Here is a 20,122-nt window from a genome sequence, read left to right on the forward strand (position 1 = left end):
AATGTAAGTGAAAATAATTATGAAAATGAACATAGACAAAACCAAACATTTACATTTTATTTTATTCATAAATAAAAAAATTAAAAAAATGGAATACATTACCACACAATACAATACATTAATTATTCAATTAAATTAAATTAAATAAACAAAAAATATAATTTAATTTAATCTGATTTATAAATACAACAAATAAAACAAGGAAAATCCCCCAAAATACAACCATTAATTACTTTAATGAAAATGTTAGTAATAGGACCAAATTTTTGAATTTTTGTTTTTATTTCTAATGTGATTCCATTGGTGTGCTGTTATAAAAAAAAGAAAAGAAACACCACAATTTCATTTGATTTTATCTTAATTGAGGTGGTTGGACATATTGCGTATGTTATTCCATTTGAACTTGAGTAATCAGATCTGGTTTGGCGTGTTAAATAAAATAAAAAAATAAGATAAAAATATAAATGAAAATGAACATAGACAAAACCAAACATTTACATTTTATTTTATTCATAAATAAAAAAAGAAAAAAAAAAGGAATACAATACCACACAATACAATACATTAATTATTCAATTAAATTAAATTAAATAAACAAAAAATATAATTTAATTTAATCTGATTTATAAACACAACAAATAAAACAAAGAAAATCCCCAAAAATACAACCATTAATTACTTTAATGAAAATGTTAGTAATAAGACCAAATTTTTGAATTTTTGTTTTTATTTCTAATGTGATTCCATTGGTGTGCTGTTAAAAAAAAAAAAAAAAGAAACACCACAATTTCATTTGATTTTATCTTAATTGAGGTGGTTGGACATATTGCGTATGTTATTCCATTTCAACTTGAGTAATCGGATCTGGTTCGGCGTGTTAAATAAAATAAAAAATTAAAATGATAGTGAAAATAACTATGAAAATGAACGTAGAAAAAAATAAACATTTACATTTTATTTTATTCATAAATAAAATAAAATAAAAATGGAATACAATACCACACCATACAATAAATTAATTATTCAATTAAATACAATAAAATAAACAAAAAATATAATTTAATTTAATTTAATCTGATTTATAAATACAACAAATAAAACAAAGAAAATCCAAAAAATACAACCATTAATTACTTTAATGTAAATGTTAGTAATAGGACCAAATTGTAGAATTTTACTTTTTATTTCTAAAAAAAGGAAACACCACAATTTCATTTGATTTTATCTTAATTGAGGTGGTTGGACATATTGCGTATGTTATTCCATTTCAACTTGAGTAATCGGATCTGGTTTGGCGTGTTAAATGAGCACTGACTGGCAGCAGCAACAATTGTGAAACCCAAACAATTATACAGCAAGATTTTGTCATTGATATTTCCTCCGAAAAAGTCTGATGACGGCATAACTAGAGAGGGGAAAAAGTCCCAGGTGTGATTATAAATAAGCAGTGTGTACCAAGTCAGGTCATGAAGTTTACTTGCATGATGTCTGCTGACAGAGGTGAGCATTGGGACTTCATTTTACCAATGATAATGATCATAATTAGTTAGAATAGGGTCTTATATATGTGTTATTTTATATGATATTACATTTGTTGTCGTCAGAGCTGCTGCTGCTGATGGTGACGCTCATTTCTCATCTTTTGGCGTTCCAAACCAGCGACTTAGCAACGCTTCAGAACCACCTGATGGACGTGGAGTTGGCTTTATGTAACCTCGTCAAGGCAGAAGAAGATTACGTGAGTACAACACATAACTCATCTCCTATTTTAATACTGCGCTTGACTTAACACTCGGGTTAGGGCAGGGCTATTCAACTGGGGGGCCGGGGGCCAAATCCAGCCTGGGAATGACACCATACCGGTTGGTTCAGTTCAAAATTTGGGAGACAAACATTTTTGCAGCAAATTCCTAAAGAGGCTTGAGTGCTCCTGTTCTATAAATAAACTTGGACCACTGTAAACACATTGGCAGATCCTCGATTTGACGTTTTAACATCGCTGGCAAACAAACTTTTGATTTACATAACAGGCGTTCCTCAAGGCATCCCTTTAAGTCAGGGGTGCTCACACTTTTTCTGCAGGCGAGCTACTTTTCAATTGATCAAGTCGTGGGGATCTACCTCATTCATATATATAATTTATATTTACTTATTTATGAAATATATGTTTTTGTTAACAAGTTAAAGGTGTTTAATGATAATGCAAGCATGTTTAACACATATAGTTAATATTGTTAATACATTAAAGGTGTTTAATGATAATACAAGTATGTTTAATACATATAGTTAATATTGTTAACAAGTTAAAGGCGTTTAAAGATAATGCAAGCATGTTTAACACATATAGTTAATATTGTTAACAACTTAAAGGTGTTTAAAGATAATACAAGCATGTTTAACACATATAGTTAATATTGTTAACAAGTTAAAGGTGGTTAAAAATAATACAAGCATGTTTAACACATATAGATTCCTTTCTTTCATGAAGACAAGAATATAAGTTGGTGTATTACCTGATTCTGATGACTTGCATTGATTGGAATCAGACAGTGGTGATGATAACGTCCGCATTTTCGAATGGAGGAGAAAAAAAGTCCTCCTTTCTGTCCAATACCACATGAAAGTGGTTGGTTTTTGGCATCTTATTTGTCCAGCTTCCGTACTCCTTTGTATACACTTTACAAGAAATACATTGTCGGCAAACTCCGTAGCTTGCTAGCTTGTGCACGCCAGCTTTCTGAGACTCTTATTTTGGTAGCGCAGGCAGGATGAAGCAGAGCTTTTATTGTGCAACGGTGCAGTCGGTCTTTGGAGTTTTGACGACAGGTACGGCGCCAGAGTCTGTTGAAATAAAGTGTTTCCCGTCTTCCAGTCGGTAATTTTAATGAGCTGGCAGCAGCCAGCGTCATCTCAGAAGACCCTCGGGTGCCGTGAATGTCAATCAAGTGACAAAAGTGACGTCATAGTGAAGATTTATGATCGCTCATTTTTAGGACTATTTTTTTAATGCCTGGCTGGTGATCGACTGACACACCCTCCGAGATCGACCGGTAGATCGCGATCAACGTAATGAGCACCCCTGCTTTAAGTCCTCTTGTTAGAATAATTGTTTGTAAATCATCACAAAACCTTTGTGTTACATTGAGCGCCCGGTGAGAAGGTGAGAATACAAAAACTGTCTTTGAAACCTACCAAGAAGAAGGCTCGTAAAACTCCACTGTGTAAGGGGGAAAGCCACATGAAGGGTTTTCTGTTTTCTCTCATGTATGGTAATCAACAGAAAGATATTGTTCTAACCCAGCGGAGAGATGGCAGGATCTGCCCAATTTCCAGACGACCTCTTTTTGAAGTATTTTACAAACTCTTTTTGAACTATTTTATGGACCTCTTTTTGAACTATTTTATGGAACTCTTTTTGAACTATTTTACGAACCTTTGCTCTTTGGAAGCAGTGGTGGCCAAGTGGTCGGGGAGGGTCCAAAATAAAAGAAGGAGGCGTACAATCTTTTGGCAGAACGTAATGACACTGTACAAGGGTACAGATGTGTACGTTTCTCCTCACTGAACCACATTGAAGTCTGTCTCTGTTTGATTCTTGTCTTGTTTAATAGATGTCATCAGTGTTTGAACCTGACACCTCTCCTTTTTTGCTGTTACATATTTTTTGCTGTGGCTTCTTCAGATGCAGTCAGCAGTCATTTGTTCAACTTCTTTATACTGGTGGTGTTCCTCAAGGTTCCATTTTAGGTCCTCTCTTTTTGACTTCCAGTTACGCAGAAGGTCCTTAAAACCATCAGACCGCTCATGTAACTCTGACAAAATAAATAGACCAAAATCAAATGTCTGCTGTTACCAATAGTGAAGGGAGAAGTCCAGCCCCTACAGTCCTTAGCTTTTCAAAACTCTTTAGTTGAATATGCCTCGTTTTAGGTTTTGTTAGGGCCTAGGTGTCAAAGTCAGATCCGTTTCGCGAATGAATTATCTATGGTCCCCGGGATGATATTTGATTAGCATTAGAACCGGCCTGCTGCTGTTTTGCATGCACCAATGCTCAATCAGTGTTGGCGCTAGGAATTTTCCCGGGGTCAAGTCATAAAAATGGGGTCCCACTTTTTTGTAACCGTTTTGAAAACAAAGGAAAAATGTATACATTATCCTGTTATATCTCACATTCTATATTGTGATTTGGAAAAGGTTTGTCATAAACGCATAAAAAAAAAAAAAATACTGTCAAGTTTAAACATCAAAGACATCTATTAAAACAGACAAGAAGCAAGGAATCAAACAGAGACAGAATTCAATTTGGCTCAAACGTATACATTTGTACCCTTGTACAGTGTCATTACGCTCTGCCAAAAGATTGTAAGCCTCCTTCTTTTATTTGGACTTTCCCTCACCACATGGCAACAGCTGCTTCCAAAGGGACGTGGGTCGTAAACAGCCATCGCCTTTGATTACAAAACAGTTCAAAAGAAAGTCGGTTCAAAAAAAGAGGTCGTAAAAGAGTTCATAAAAGAGGTTCGTAAAAGAGTTCAAAAAAGCGGTGCCTGGAGGAGAGTCTGGTCCTGCTTCCTCTTCGCTTTTGTAGTTCTTGGGTCAGACAATATCTTTCTGTGGATTATAATACATGCAAGAAACAGAAACCCCTTCATGTTGCTTCCCCCCCTACACAGTGGAGTTTTACAAGCCTTCTTCTTGGTAGGTTTCAAAGACAGCTTTTGCTTCTCGCCGGGAACTCATTGAAACACAAAGATTTTGTGATAACTTAGATACAATTATTCTAACAAATACAAAAGAAAACAAATGTTTATGCATATGTAAATGTATTCAGTTATAAACATTCATTCACTTTCTTCTTTCCTTCATGGATCTAAACTTTGCCGTTGCCGGTAGTTTTTTTTCTATATTTTTATTGTAATATTTTCAGAATGTGTTTTGTTCTATTTTCGGCCAAAGTAAGACAAAGAAAACAATCTGAAGTTGTCTTTATTTTTTTTTACTTTTAATGCCGTGATTTTAATAGTCCGGCCCGCGTGTGCACAGATTTGAGCTAAAATGAGTTTGACACCCCTGTGTTAGGGTTACGGTTCAGGTCTGTGTCAGGTTCAAACACTGATGACATCTATTAAACAAGACAAGAGGCAAAGAATCAAACAGAGACAGAATTCAATTTGGACTCAATATATTGAGGAGAGTCGCCGTCGACCTGTAACCTCTTACAGTGCCTCAGCACGCTTTGCCCAAAGATTGCACTACTTCTTTGAACTATTTTACGACCTCTTCTTTTGAACTGTTTGGTAACCAAAGGCAACGCTGTTTACGACCCACTTCCCTCTGGAAGCAGCTGTGGTCAGGTGGGGGGAGAAAGTCAAATAAACAACCAAAGGCAACGCTGTTTACGACCCACTTCCCTCTGGAAGCAGCTGTGGTCAGGTGGGGGGAGAAAGTCAAATAAACACGCTCTGCCCAAAGATTGCACTTCTTCTTTATTTGACTTTCTCCCCCCACCTTACCACAGCTGCTTCCAGAGGGAAGTGGGTCGTAAACAGCGTTGCCTTTGGTTACCCAACAGTTCAAAAGAAGAGGTCGTAAAATAGTTCAAAAAGAGTTGGTAAAATACGTCAAAAATAGTTCGTCTGGAAATTGGGCAGATCCTTGGTTCTCTCCGCTTTGAAGTCTTTGGGCCAGAACAACATCCTTCTGTTGATTACCATACATGAGAGAACACAATCTTGCCTCCCACCCCCCTACACAGTGGAGTTTTACGAGCCTTACTCTTGGTAGGTTTCAAAAGACAGCCTTTTGTTTTCTTGTCAGGAACACAATGTAATACAAAGTTTTTGTGATAATTTAGAAACAATTATTCCAACAGTCTGGGTTCTTGTTTTGGTTAGAATTGGGATTAACATTCAGGTTAGGACTATCGAGTATCCTGTACTGACAGATGTACTTTGACTCTACGGTTAAGGTCTGTGTCAGGTTCAAACACTGATGACATCTATCAAGCAAGACAAGAGGCAATGAATCAAACAGAGACAGAATTCAATTTGGACTCAATATATTGAGGAGAGTCGCCGTCGACCTGTAACCTCTTACAGTGCCTCAGCACGCTCTGCCCAAAGATTGCACTCCTCCTTCTTAATTTGACTTTCTCCCCCCACCTGACCACAGGTGCTTTCAGAGGGAAGTGGGTCGTAAACAGCGTTGCCTTTGGTTACTGAACAGTTCAAAAGAAGAGGTCGTAAAATAGTTCAAAAAGAGTTCGTAAAATACTTCAAAAAGAGTTCGTCTGGAAATTGGGCAGATACTTGGTTCTCTCCGCTTTGAAGTCCTTGGGCCAGAACAACATGCTTCTGTTGATTACCATACATGAGAGAACACAATCTTGCCTCCCACCCCCCTACACAGTGGAGTTTTACGAGCCTTACTCTTGGTAGGTTTCAAAAGACAGCCTTTTGTCTTCTTGTCAGGAACACAATGTAATACAAAGTTTTTGTGATAATTTAGAAACAATTATTCCAACAGTCTGGGTTCTTGTTTTGGTTAGAATTGGGATTAACATTCAGGTTAGGACTATCGAGTATCCTGTACTGACAGATGTACTTTGACTCTACGGTTAAGGTCTGTGTCAGGTTCAAACACTGATGACATCTATTAAACAAGACAAGAGGCAAAGAATCAAACAGAGACAGAATTCAATTTGGACTCAATATATTGAGGAGAGTCGCCGTCGACCTGCAACCTCTTACAGTGCCTCAGCACGCTCTGCCCAAAGATTGCACTCCTCCTTCTTTATTTGACTTTCTCCCCCCCACCTGACCACAGCTGCTTTCAGAGGGAAGTGGGTCGTAAACAGCGTTGCCTTTGGTTACCGAACAGTTCAAAAGAAGAGGTCGTAAAATAGTTCAAAAAGAGTTAGTAAAATACTTCAAAAAGAGTTTGTCTGGAAATTGGGCAGATCCTTGGTTCTCTCCGCTTTGAAGTCCTTGGGCCAGAACAACATCCTTCTGTTGATTACCATACATGAGAGAACACAATCTTGCTTCCCCCCCCTACACAGTGGAGTTTTACGAGCCTTACTCTTGGTAGGTTTCAAAAGACAGCCTTTTGTTTTCTTGTCAGGAACACAATGTAATACAAAGTTTTTGTGATAATTTAGAAACAATTATTCCAACAGTCTGGGTTCTTGTTTTGGTTAGAATTGGGATTAACATTCAGGTTAGGACTATCGAGTATCCTGTACTGACAGATGTACTTTGACTCTACGGTTAAGGTCTGTGTCAGGTTCAAACACTGATGACATCTATTAAACAAGACAAGAGGCAAAGAATCAAACAGAGACAGAATTCAATTTGGACTCAATATATTGAGGAGAGTCGCCGTCGACCTGCAACCTCTTACAGTGCCTCAGCACGCTCTGCCCAAAGATTGCACTCCTCCTTCTTTATTTGACTTTCTCCCCCCACCTGACCACAGCTGCTTTCAGAGGGAAGTGGGTCGTAAACAGCGTTGCCTTTGGTTACCGAACAGTTCAAAAGAAGAGGTCGTAAAATAGTTCAAAAAGAGTTAGTAAAATACTTCAAAAAGAGTTTGTCTGGAAATTGGGCAGATCCTTGGTTCTCTCCGCTTTGAAGTCCTTGGGCCAGAACAACATCCTTCTGTTGATTACCATACATGAGAGAACACAATCTTGCTTCCCCCCCCTACACAGTGGAGTTTTACGAGCCTTACTCTTGGTAGGTTTCAAAGACAGCCTTTTGTCTTCTTGTCAGGAACACAATGTAATACAAAGTTTTTGTGATAATTTAGAAACAATTATTCCAACAGTCTGGGTTCTTGTTTTGGTTAGAATTGGGATTGACATTCAGGTTAGGACTATCGAGTATCCTGTACTGACAGATGTACTTTGACTCTACGGTTAAGGTCTGTGTCAGGTTCAAACACTGATGACATCTATTAAACAAGACAGGAGGCAAAGAATCAAACAGAGACAGAATTCAATTTGGACTCAATATATTGAGGAGAGTCGCCGTCGACCTGTAACCTCTTACAGTGCCTCAGCACGCTCTGCCCAAAGATTGTACTCCTCCTCCTTTATTTGACTTTCTCCCCCCACCTGACCACAGGTGCTTTCAGAGGGAAGTGGGTCGTAAACAGCGTTGCCTTTGGTTACCGACCAGTTCAAAAGAAGAGGTCGTAAAATAGTTCAAAAAGAGTTCGTAAAATACTTCAAAAAGAGTTCTTTGAACTATTTTACGACCTCTTCTTTTGAACTGTTTGGTAACCAAAGGCAACGCTGTTTACGACCCACTTCCTTCTGGAAGCAGCTGTGGTTAGGTGGGGGGAGAAAGTCAAATAAACAACCAAAGGCAACGCTGTTTACGACCCACTTCCCTCTGGAAGCAGCTGTGGTCAGGTGGGGGGAGAAAGTCAAATAAACACGCTCTGCCCAAAGATTGCACTCCTTCTTTATTTGACTTTCTCCCCCCTACCTGACCACAGTTGCTTCCAGAGGGAAGTGGGTCGTAAACAGCGTTGCCTTTGGTTACCGAACAGTTCAAAAGAAGAGGTCGTAAAATAGTTCAAAAAGAGTTGGTAAAATACGTCAAAAAGAGTTCGTCTGGAAATTGGGCAGATCCTTGGTTCTCTCCGCTTTGAAGTCCTTGGGCCAGAACAACATCCTTCTGTTGATTACCATACATGAGAGAACACAATCTTGCCTCCCACCCCCCTACACAGTGGAGTTTTACGAGCCTTACTCTTGGTAGGTTTCAAAAGACAGCCTTTTGTCTTCTTGTCAGGAACACAATGTAATACAAAGTTTTTCTGATAATTTAGAAACAATTATTCCAACAGTCTGGGTTCTTGTTTTGGTTAGAATTGGGATTGACATTCAGGTTAGGACTATCGAGTATCCTGTACTGACAGATGTACTTTGACTCTCACCTTTAGATCAAACACATTTACAACGAAAACCCGCCATTAAAATACAAGCTGAAGATATTGGAGCCCATCTGTGGAATAACCATCCCTGTGGTGAACACCAGCGCCAAGGTCCAGGAGTCCATCTTCTCCATCAGCGACTACCTGGACAACTACCTGCCCGCCATCATCAGGAAGCAGCATCAGCAACACACAGACGAGCTGCTGGCCAACGTCAAAGCTTTTCACATCCAGTTCAGAGCCGCGTTGGAGTTGACGGCACCACGCCCCAACGCCATGTCGGCGCCAAGTCACTGTCATAAAGAGCTGCCCGCAACTCATGACTATATGTTGAAAAAACGCGGCCTCCAAATCATCTCCTCCACCCGCCAGTGGATGGAGGGCTTCACAAACTCACAACCCAATTGCTCTTAGAACCAACACCGTTTACTGTACATCAATAATGTATTTATATTTATTGCACACTTTTTGCTGTTATCTTATTGACAAAGTATATTTATTCAATCTATTGATGTTATGTTTTATTTATTTTTTTATAATGACATGCAATATTACAATAAATTGCAACGATAACATTTGTATTCTCGTTGAAAAAAATAATGAAAATATTTATTTAGTATATACACTGCAAAAACTGAAATCTAAGTAAGATGAAATATCTCAAATAAGCATACTTGCCAACCCTCCCGAATTTTCCGGGAGACTCCCGAAATTCAGCGCCTCTCCCGAAAACCTCCCGGGACAAATATTCTCCCGAAAATCTCCCGATTTTCAGCCGGAGCTGGAGGCCACGCCCCCTCCAGCTCCATGCGGACCTGAGTGAGGACAGCCTTTTTTCACGACGGGAGGACAACAGGGCAGAGGTGGGTAGAGTAGCCAGAAATTGTACTCAAGTAAGAGTACTGTTACTTTAGAGATTTAATACTCAAGTAAAAGTAAGGAGTAGTCACCCAAATATTTACTTGAGTAAAAGTAAAAAGTATGTTGTGAAAAAACTACTCAAGTACTGAGTAACTGATGAGTAACATACACACTCATATCATATATATATATATATATATATATATATATACACATACATACATACATACATACATATACATTGATATATACATTATATAATTTATATGTATTTATTTTGCTGTTTTTGTTTACATGTTAAAGGTGTTTTAATGAATATACATGCATGTTTAACATATAGATTCCTTTCTTTCATGAAGACAAGAATATAAGTTGGTGTATTACCTGATTCTGATGACTTGCATTGATTGTAATCAGACAGTAGTGATGATAACGTCCACGTTTTCAAATGGAGGAGAAGAAAAGTTCCTCCTTTCTGTCTAATACCACATGAAAGTGGTGGGTTTTTGGCATCTTATTTGTCCAGCTTCCATATTCGTTTTTATACACTTTACAAGAAATATATTGGCGTCAAACTCCGTAGCTCGCTAGCTTGTTTGCGCTGGCTTTCGGAGACTCTTGTTTTGAAAGCGCAGGCGCGATGGAGCGGCACTTTTATTGTGAAGACAGGAACGTCCTCGTGCGGTTGAAATAAAAAAGTATCTTTTTTCCTTCACACTTTTGATTGATTGATTGGAACTTTTATTATTAGATTGCACAGTACAGTACACATTCCGTACAATTGACCACTAAATGGTAACACCCGAATAAGTTTTTCAACTTGTTTAAGTCAGGTCATGTGACCACCTGGCTCTGTTTGATTGGTCCAACGTCACCAGCGACTGCATCTGATTGGTGGAACGAAGTGAAACGTCACCAGTAAGGCAGGCACTTTGAAGGTCTGTCTGACAGACCAAAACAAACAAAGCGTGCATTAACAGATTGATAAAAATTAGTAGCGAGTAGCGAGCTGAATGTAGATAAAAGTAGCGGAGTAAAAGTAGCGTTCCTTCTCTATAAATATACTTAAGTAAAAGTAAAAGTATGTTGCATTAAAACTACTCTTAGAAGTACAATTTATCCCAAAAGTTACTCAAGTAGATGTAACGGAGTAAATGTAGCGCGTTACTACCCACCTCTGCAACAGGGTGACAAGAACTAAATCATCCAGACTAGAGATAAATTGTATTATTATGTTTATCTTACCTAAAAATAAATTTATTAATAAAAAAAATAAAAAAAACGAAATACATTTTTACTATATTTTGCTAAAAACATCAAAATTAATTGTATTTTTATTTGTATTTTTTCTGACTCCTTATTACATCCAGCCATAGAATTATACAATAAAATAAACATATTTGAAATAATTAATTTGAAATGATCATAATTCATTTAAAATTACCATATTTAATTAATAAAATAATTGCTTGTTTATCAACAACTTTAGCATTTTATTCATTACATTTTGAAGCTCTCAGAAGCCAAGTTATGTTATATTCCTAAATATTTATTTATGCAAGTTTGAAGTATCAATTATCTAAACACAGTTTTGTTTGCATATTTTCAGGATATATATATATATATATATATATATATATATATATATATATATATATATATATATATATATGTATGTATGTATGTATGTATGAAATACTTGACTTGGTGAATTCTAGCTGTCAATATACTCCTCCCCTCTTAACCACGCCCCCAACCATGCCCCGCCCACCCTTGACCACGCCCCCCGCCTCCCGAAATCTGAGGTCTCAAGGTTGGCAAGTATGCAAATAAGGGTGATATTTGCTTATTTTCTGTTTGATAAGATAATTCTTCTCACTAAGCAGATTTTATGTTATAGAGTGTTTTACTTGTTTTAAGTGTTTTGGTCCTAAATGATCTCAGTAAGATATTACAGCTTGTTGCTGAGATTTGATGACCTATATTGAGTAAAACATGCTTGAAACTAGAATATCAACTGTTGCAAAGCTGTGTCATCAACACTCACAAGTATAAAACTACTTTTTTAAAGTCATCATTTCTTACTTCAAGCATGAAAAAAAAAAACATTATCTTGACATATCATTATGTCAAGATAATGGCACTAGCTTTTACTTCATTTAAGAATATTTTTCAACATATTGAGCAAAAAGGTCTCTTTTTTCTAAAAGTGCACTTATTATTAGTGAGAATATACTTATTTTAAGGTATTTTGGGGTTAATTGAGGTCAGCTAATTAGGGCCCGCATGGCCCATTGTATAAGGACTCCCTTATTGGGACACTTTGGACGAAAACTGGACAACACTATTGGGACACTTGGGACTAAAACTCGACACACATATTGGGACAATTACAACTAAAACTGGACAAAAGTATTGGGACACTTAGGACGACAATTGGACAAAAGTATTGGGACACCTACACTGGACCAAAGTATTGGGACACTAAGGACTACAACTTGACAAAAGTATTGGGACACTTCGGACTACCACTAGACAAATGTATTGGGACACTTAGGACTAAAACTGGACAAAAGTATTGGGACACTTCGTACTAAAAGTAGACAAAAGTATTGGGACACCTACACTTGACAAAAGTATTGGGACACTTAGGACTAAAACTGGACAAAAGTATTGGGACACTTCGTACTAAAAGTAGACAAAAGTATTGGGACACTTAGGACTACCACTGGACAAAAGTATTGGGACACTTACACTGGACAAAAGTATTGGGACATTTTGGACTAAAACTGGACAAAAGTATTGGGACACTTCGTACTACCACTAGATAAAAGTATTGGGACACTTAGGACTACCACTGGACACAAGTATTGGGACACCTACAACTTGACAAAAGTATTGGGACACTTAGCACTAAATCTGGACACAAGTATTGGGACACTTAGGACTAGCACCTGCCAAATATACGAGCCCGACCAACGCTGCTTGCAGCTTTAATTTTACTTGTTTTGGAAAGTCTTGACAAGCCGAATTTTCTTGTTCTATCGGCAGATAAATTTGCTTAGTTAAAAATAAAATACCCCTAATTTTTGTATTTTTTTTCTTATTTTTGACAATGACTTTTTGCAGTGTATGTTTTTAAATATACAGAAAAATACTAATAAGTTATGCAATTAAATCACTTAAAATTACAGCATTATTCATTGATCAGTAAAACACTAAACTAATTATACAGTTATTTATTCTTATATCAAGAACTGACTAATGTGTGTTTATTTATATCTTCAATGGTGAGGTGAGTAAGCCACGGGTAGCCCCATTACTTTAAAAATAAAAAATAAATTTTTACACTTTCCTTCCTTCCTGGCAGGGAGTCAAGAATTTAAACCTCGTGTGAATCTGCCAAGACGGAATTTCCCATCTGATAAATTGCGAGTCAATACAAAGATAATGCAACAAACATGTACGATGTTTACTACATTGTTATATTAGTAATTGAAATAAGTTGGTTAGGATTTCCAGTATCTCAGATTGGCGTAGGTTTAGGTTTTGGATTAGAAACACGGAAAGTGTCCGAACTCAGAATGCACTAAAACAGGCCTGGGCAATTATTTTACTCGGGGGGCCAGATTTAGATAAAAAAAAAGTGTGTCTGGGGGCCGGTATATCTATTTTTAGGAACACTAATACAAAACCTCACAATAATGATTGAAAGCTAAAAACATTATGACAGACCGCCTTAAAAAACGGAATGGAATTTGACATTTTTTTACTGAATGAGACACCCAGAATGTACATGAAAATAAAGAATGTGGGATTTACAATATTAGCTATTAACATACTTGCCAACCTTGAGACCTCCGATTTCGGGAGGTGGGGGGAGCGGGTGAGGATGGGCGTGGTCGGGGGCAGGGTTGGGGGCGTGGCTAAAAGGGGAGGAGTATATTTACAGCTAGAATTCACCAAGTCAAGTATTTCATATATATATATATATATATATATATAAGAAATACTTGACGTTCAGTGAATTCTAGCTATATATATATATATATATATATATATATACATAAAATAAATACTTGAATTTCAGTGTTCATTTATTTACACATATACACACACATAACACTCATCTACTCATTGTTGAGTTAAGGATTGAATTGCCCATCCTTGTTCTATTCTCTGTCACTATTTTTCTAACCATGCTGAACACCCTCTCTGATGATGCATTGATGTGTGGCACGCACAAAAGTGCTTTCATCAAATGCACTAGATGGCAGTATTGTCCTGTTTAAGAATGTCACAACATTGCTGTTTACGGCAGACGAACTGCTTTACGGTATACAAAAAAGTGACTGCTGTTGTTGTGTGTTGTTGCCACGCTGGGAGGACGTTAATGAAACTGCCTAACAATAAACCCACATAAGAAACCAAGAACTCGCCCTCCATCATTCTATAGTTATAACGTGATTGGGCAGGTACGCTTTTTTATATTGTGGAGGACCTGAGTCCGCCTGAATTTCGGGAGATTTTCGGGAGAAAATTTGTCCCGGGAGGTTTTCGGGAGAGGCGCTGAATTTCGGGAGTCTCCCGGAATATCCGGGAGGGTTGGCAAGTATGGCTATTAATGATAAAACACTGAATATTGACAACATATTTTACAATCAACCGAAACACAACCAGAATGCAACAAACATAGTGAAAAAAACCCCACCTACAATCTGAGATATCTCTTAGTAACTAATTAGATGACCATAGTAACTAATTAGATGAACATATTAACTAATATATGATGCAGATTCCAAGCATTGAAAGACTTAGTATAGTTGAAGACTTACGGTCATTAGAAAACATAACTACACTTTCCATCTTAAACATCGAAAACAATTATTTGGGAATGTCCGGCGGGCCAGATTGAAAAGCTCAACTGGCCGCATGTGGTCCCCGGGCCTTAATTTGCCCAGGTCTGCACTAAAAAGTCAAACTTTAGGGGTTGTTTTTGTTGCTTTTATTGCCATCCAGAACAATTTAAGGCATCTTGTTGCATGAAGACATTTTGGGAACTTCGGAAGAAAAGGATTCAGTGTACGAAAACGTTGACTTTTAAAGAAATGAAAGTCACTATCAACACGTGTGCAGAATATTGTCCTGCAGTAGAAAAGACAAATCGTGTCACAGTAGACAACACTATAAAAAAGATAGGAGGCTACTAAAAGAAATGATGCAAAAGTACAAGTGTCATTGTAAACCATCATTGTCACTGTGACTTTGTTTGCATACAAAGTCCGAGCGAAAAGCCTCGCCTGATGTTGCTGTGACTTAAATGCACTTTCAACATAAAACAAGAAGGTGTATTGTTGAAGAAGTCACCATGTTTGCTTCGGACTACACTTGTTCAAATACTTGCACTCACCAGTGCTGTCCTGAGACCACCAACAAAAAGAGAGGTTGATTGACATCAGAAAGTTGCACAGGAACAAAATGAAAACAGCTGTAACGAGCCTCCACATAGGACTCCATGCAGGTAGAAAAAAAATGACTTTCACACATAGATAGTGTACTGTACATGGCCTGTCTGGATGTGGAACTACAAACCCCGTTTCCATATGAGTTGGGAAATTGTGTTAGATGTAAATATAAACGAAATACAATGATTTGCAAATCATTTTCAACCCATATTCAATTGAATATGCTACAAAGACAACATATTTGATGTTCAAACTGATAAACTTTTTTTTTTTTGCAAATAATCATTAACTTTAGAATTTGATGCCAGCAACACGTGACAAAGAAGTTGGGAAAGGTGGCAATAAATACTGATAAAGTTGAGGAATGCTCATCAAACACTTATTTGGAACATCCCACAGGTGAACGGGCAAATTGGGAACAGGTGGGTGCCATGATTGGGTATAAAAGTAGATTCCATGAAATGCTCAGTCATTCACAAACAAGGATGGGGCGAGGGTCACCACTTTGTCAACAAATGCGTGAGCAAATTGTTGAACAGTTTAAGAACAACCTTTCTCAACCAGCTATTGCAAGGAATTTAGGGATTTCACCATCTACGGTCCGTAATATCATCAAAGGGTTCAGAGAATCTGGAGAAATCACTGCACGTAAGCAGCTAAGCCCGTGACCTTCGATCCCTCAGGCTGTACTGCATCAACAAGCGACATCAGTGTGTAAAGGATATCACCACATGGGCTCAGGAACACTTCAGAAACCCACTGTCAGTAACTACAGTTGGTTGCTACATCTGTAAGTGCAAGTTAAAACTCTCCTATGCAAGGCGAAAACGGTTTATCAACAACACCCAGAAATGCCGTCGGCTTCGCTGGGCCTGAGCTCATCTAGGATGGACTGATACAAAGTGGAAAAGTGTTCTGTGGTCTGACGAGTCCACATTTTAAATTTTTTTTGGAAACTGTGGACGTTGTGTCCTCCGGACCAACGAGGAAAAGAACCATCCGGATTGTTATAGGCGCAATGTTGAAAAGCCAGCATCTGTGATGGCATGGGGGTGTATTGGTGCCCAAGACATTGGTAACTTACACATCTGTGAAGGCGCCATTAATGCTGAAAGGTACATACAGATTTTGGAGCAACATATGTTGCCATCCAAGCAACGTTACCATGGACGCCCCTGCTTATTTCAGCAAGACAATGCCAAGCCACGTGTTACATCAACGTGGCTTCTTAGTAAAAGAGTGCGGGTACTAGACTGGCCTGCCTGTAGTCCAGACCTGTCTCCCTTTAAAAATGTGTGGCGCATTATGAAGCCTAAAATACCACAACAGAGACCCCCGGACTGTTGAACAACTTAAGCTGTACATCAGAATGGGAAAGAATTCCACCTGAGAAGTTTAAAAAATGTGTCTCCTCAGTTCCCAAACGTTTACTGAGTGTTGTTAAAAGGAAAGTTGATGTAACACAGTGGTGAACATGCCCTTTCCCAACTACTTTGGCACGTGTTGCAGCCATGAAATTCTAAGTTAATTATTATTTGCAAAAAAAAAATAAAGTTAATGAGTTTGAACATCAAATATGTTGTCTTTGTAGTGCATTCAATTGAATATGGGTTGAAAAGGATTTGCAAATCATTGTATTCCGTTTATATTTACATCTAACACAATTTCTCAACTCAAATGGAAACGGTGTTTGTACAACATTGCCATTCAGTTTTGGCATCTCGAAGAAGAAAAATACCGACACTGAAAAAAAACCCCATACAGACATTTAAATAAATACAATATATTTTTGATATCATTTTTCAGTTTCAGTCTTCTTATTTCACATGTCCAACATTTTCAATTTTTTTCTTCACATTCAGTTTTCTACTTTAAACTTAATAGCAGTGGCTTTACAAAAGAGCGCCCTCCGCTGTCAGTAGCTTTTGGAAGCCACTACAGCAACAGGATAGAAACTCCATCCATCCATTCATTTTCTACCGCTTGTCCCTATTGGGGTCGCTGGAGCCTATCTCAGATTTTTCGGCAGAAGGCGGGGTACACCCTGGACAAGTCGCCACCTCATCACAGGGCCAACACAGATAGACAACATTCACACTCACATTCACACACTAGGGCAGTGGTTCTTAACCTTGTTGGAGGTACCGAACCCCAGCAGTTTCATATGCGCATTCACCGAACCCTTCTTTAGTGAAAAATAAAATGTTTAGTTTTTTTCAAATTCAAGACAAAGTTATATGTTTTTGGCAACACTTTAGTATGGGGAACATATTCTAAGTAACACAGACTTAATTTAGAGTTATTTGGTCACTAGGGAAACATATTCTAAGTAACACAGACTTAATTTAGAGTTATTTGGTTAGGGTTAGGGTTATAATATACAGACCGTGGACTCATTCAAGTACCTCGGGGTGTGGGTGGACAATAAGCTGGACTGGACTGTTAACACGGACCAGTTTTACAGGAAAGAACAGAGCAGGCTGTACTTCCTGCTTCAACATTTGTAAAAAACTCTTGTGGATGTAAAAGTTAAAGTTAAAGTTAAAGTACCAATGATTGTCACACACACACTAGGTGTGGCAAAATTATTCTCTGCATTTGACCCATCACCCTTGATCACCCCCTGGGAGGTGAGGGGAGCAGTGGGCAGCAGCGGTGGCCACGCCCGGGAATCATTTTGGTGATTTAACCCCCAATTCCAACCCTTGATACTGAGTGCCAAGCAGGGAGGCAATGGGTCCCATTTTTATAGTCTTTGGTATGACTCGGCCGGGGTTTGAACTCACAACCTACCGATCTCAGGGCGGACACTCTAACCACTAGGCCACTGAGTAGGTATGTAGTATGTACTACCAGTCTGTGGTTGCCAGTGTTCTGTACTACATGGTAGTGTGCTGGGGGGGCAGTACATCTAAGAAGGACAGCTCCAGACTGGAGAAACTGATCAGGCGGGCCGGTTCTACGATGCGAATAAAAGTGGACTCACTGGTGACGGTGGCAGAGAAGAGGACTGTGGAAAAACTAGTGAGCATCCTGGATGATGCCAGTCACCCTCTGCAAAGCGTTATCAGCAGCCAGAGGAGCCTGTTCAGTGCTAGACTGCTTCATCCCAAGTGCAGGACTAATAGACTAAAAAACTCCTTTGTCCCCACACGCCATTAGACTGTACAACTCCTCTCTGGGGGGTACTAGGATGACAGGAGATGCAAAACAATAAGAGTGCAATACTTTTTCATAACATGGTCACTACTGCCTAGTTTCTCTTGTTATATTCTTATTTTACTGTTACATTTTTATTCTCATTGTTGCATTTTTCTATTTTGTTTCCATTTATACCCCCATTATTTAAATTTTTACTTTTAAAATTTGATCTCAACTCTGTACACTGCTGCTGGAATTTTTATTTTAATTTTCCTGAGGGAACTCTCCTGAAGGAATCAAAGTGTCAGGCTTGTCCCTGACAGTTTGACTGTGTTTTAGTTTTTTCTCTGCGTTTGTCTTAGTTTTCTGTCAGCGCTTTTATTTTGTCTTCATTTCCTGATTGTCTCCCTGAGTGCTGCTTCCCCTCAGCTGTGGCTGATTGGCACCTGGCCACACCTGGTGTCAATCAGCCAGCTGCTATTTAAACCTGCCTTCTCCTCCAGTCAGTGCTGGATTATTGTCATTCCTACTTGTCGATGCTGGTGTAGCTGTAAGCGGTAGCGGTAAGCTATTTATTGTAGATGTTTGTAGCTTGCTGTCTTTTTGTTCCTCGTCTTCCAGTTCCTGTTTTCCTGGCATCCTGTTTCCTGTTCCTAGTTCCTGGTTTGTGTTTTTTCCTTTATTTTATGAACATTAAATCATGTTTTCCCGCACAATGCCTTTTGCCTTCTCTGCATCTTGGGGTTCGTCACCTACAAACTCTGACATAAATAGCTTACCGCTACCGCTTACAGCTACACTAGCATCGACAAGTAGGAATGACAATAATCCAGCACTGACTGGAGGAGAAGGCAGGTTTAAATAGCAGCTGGCTGATTGACACCAGGTGTGGCCAGGTGCCAATCAGCCACAGCTGAGGGGAAGCAGCACTCAGGGAGACAATCAGGAAATGAAGACAAAATAAAAGCGCTGACAGAAAACTAAGACAAACGCAGAGAAAAAACTAAAACACAGTCAAACTGTCAGGGACAAGCCTGACAGAAAGTACTATCTATCTATAATAAGGCCATGCCGAATAAGGCATTAATAAGTACTTAATAATGACTATCGTATTTTTCGGACTATAAGTCGCAGTTTTTTTTCATAGTTTGGCCGGGGGGAGCGACTTATGTGTGAAATGATTAACACATTAGCATAAAATATCAAATAATATTATTTATCTCATTCACGTAAGAGACTAGACGCATAAGATTTCATGGGATTTAGCGATTAGGAGTGACAGATTGTTTGGTAAACGTATAGCATGTTCTATATGTTATAGTTATTTGAATGACTCTTACCATAATATGTTACGTTAACATACCAGTTGGTTATTTATGCCTCATATAACGTACACTTATTCAGCCTGTTGTTCACTATTCTTTATTTATTTTAAATTGCCTTTCAAATGTCTATTCTTGGTGTTGGCTTTTATCAAATACATTTCCCCAAAAAATGCGACTTATACTCTAATGCGACTTATATATGTTTTTTTCCTTCTTTATTATGCATTTTCGGCCGGTGCCACTTATACTCCGGAGAGTCTTATACTCCGAAAAATACGGTATATGTTTTTGGTAACACTTTAGTATGGGGAACATATTCTAAGTAATAAAGACTTAATTTAGAGTTATTTGGTTAGGGTTATAATAAGGCCATGCCGAATAAGGCAT

Source organism: Nerophis lumbriciformis, linkage group LG03 (assembly GCF_033978685.3).
Source record: "Nerophis lumbriciformis linkage group LG03, RoL_Nlum_v2.1, whole genome shotgun sequence".
Lineage (NCBI taxonomy): Eukaryota > Metazoa > Chordata > Actinopteri > Syngnathiformes > Syngnathidae > Nerophis > Nerophis lumbriciformis.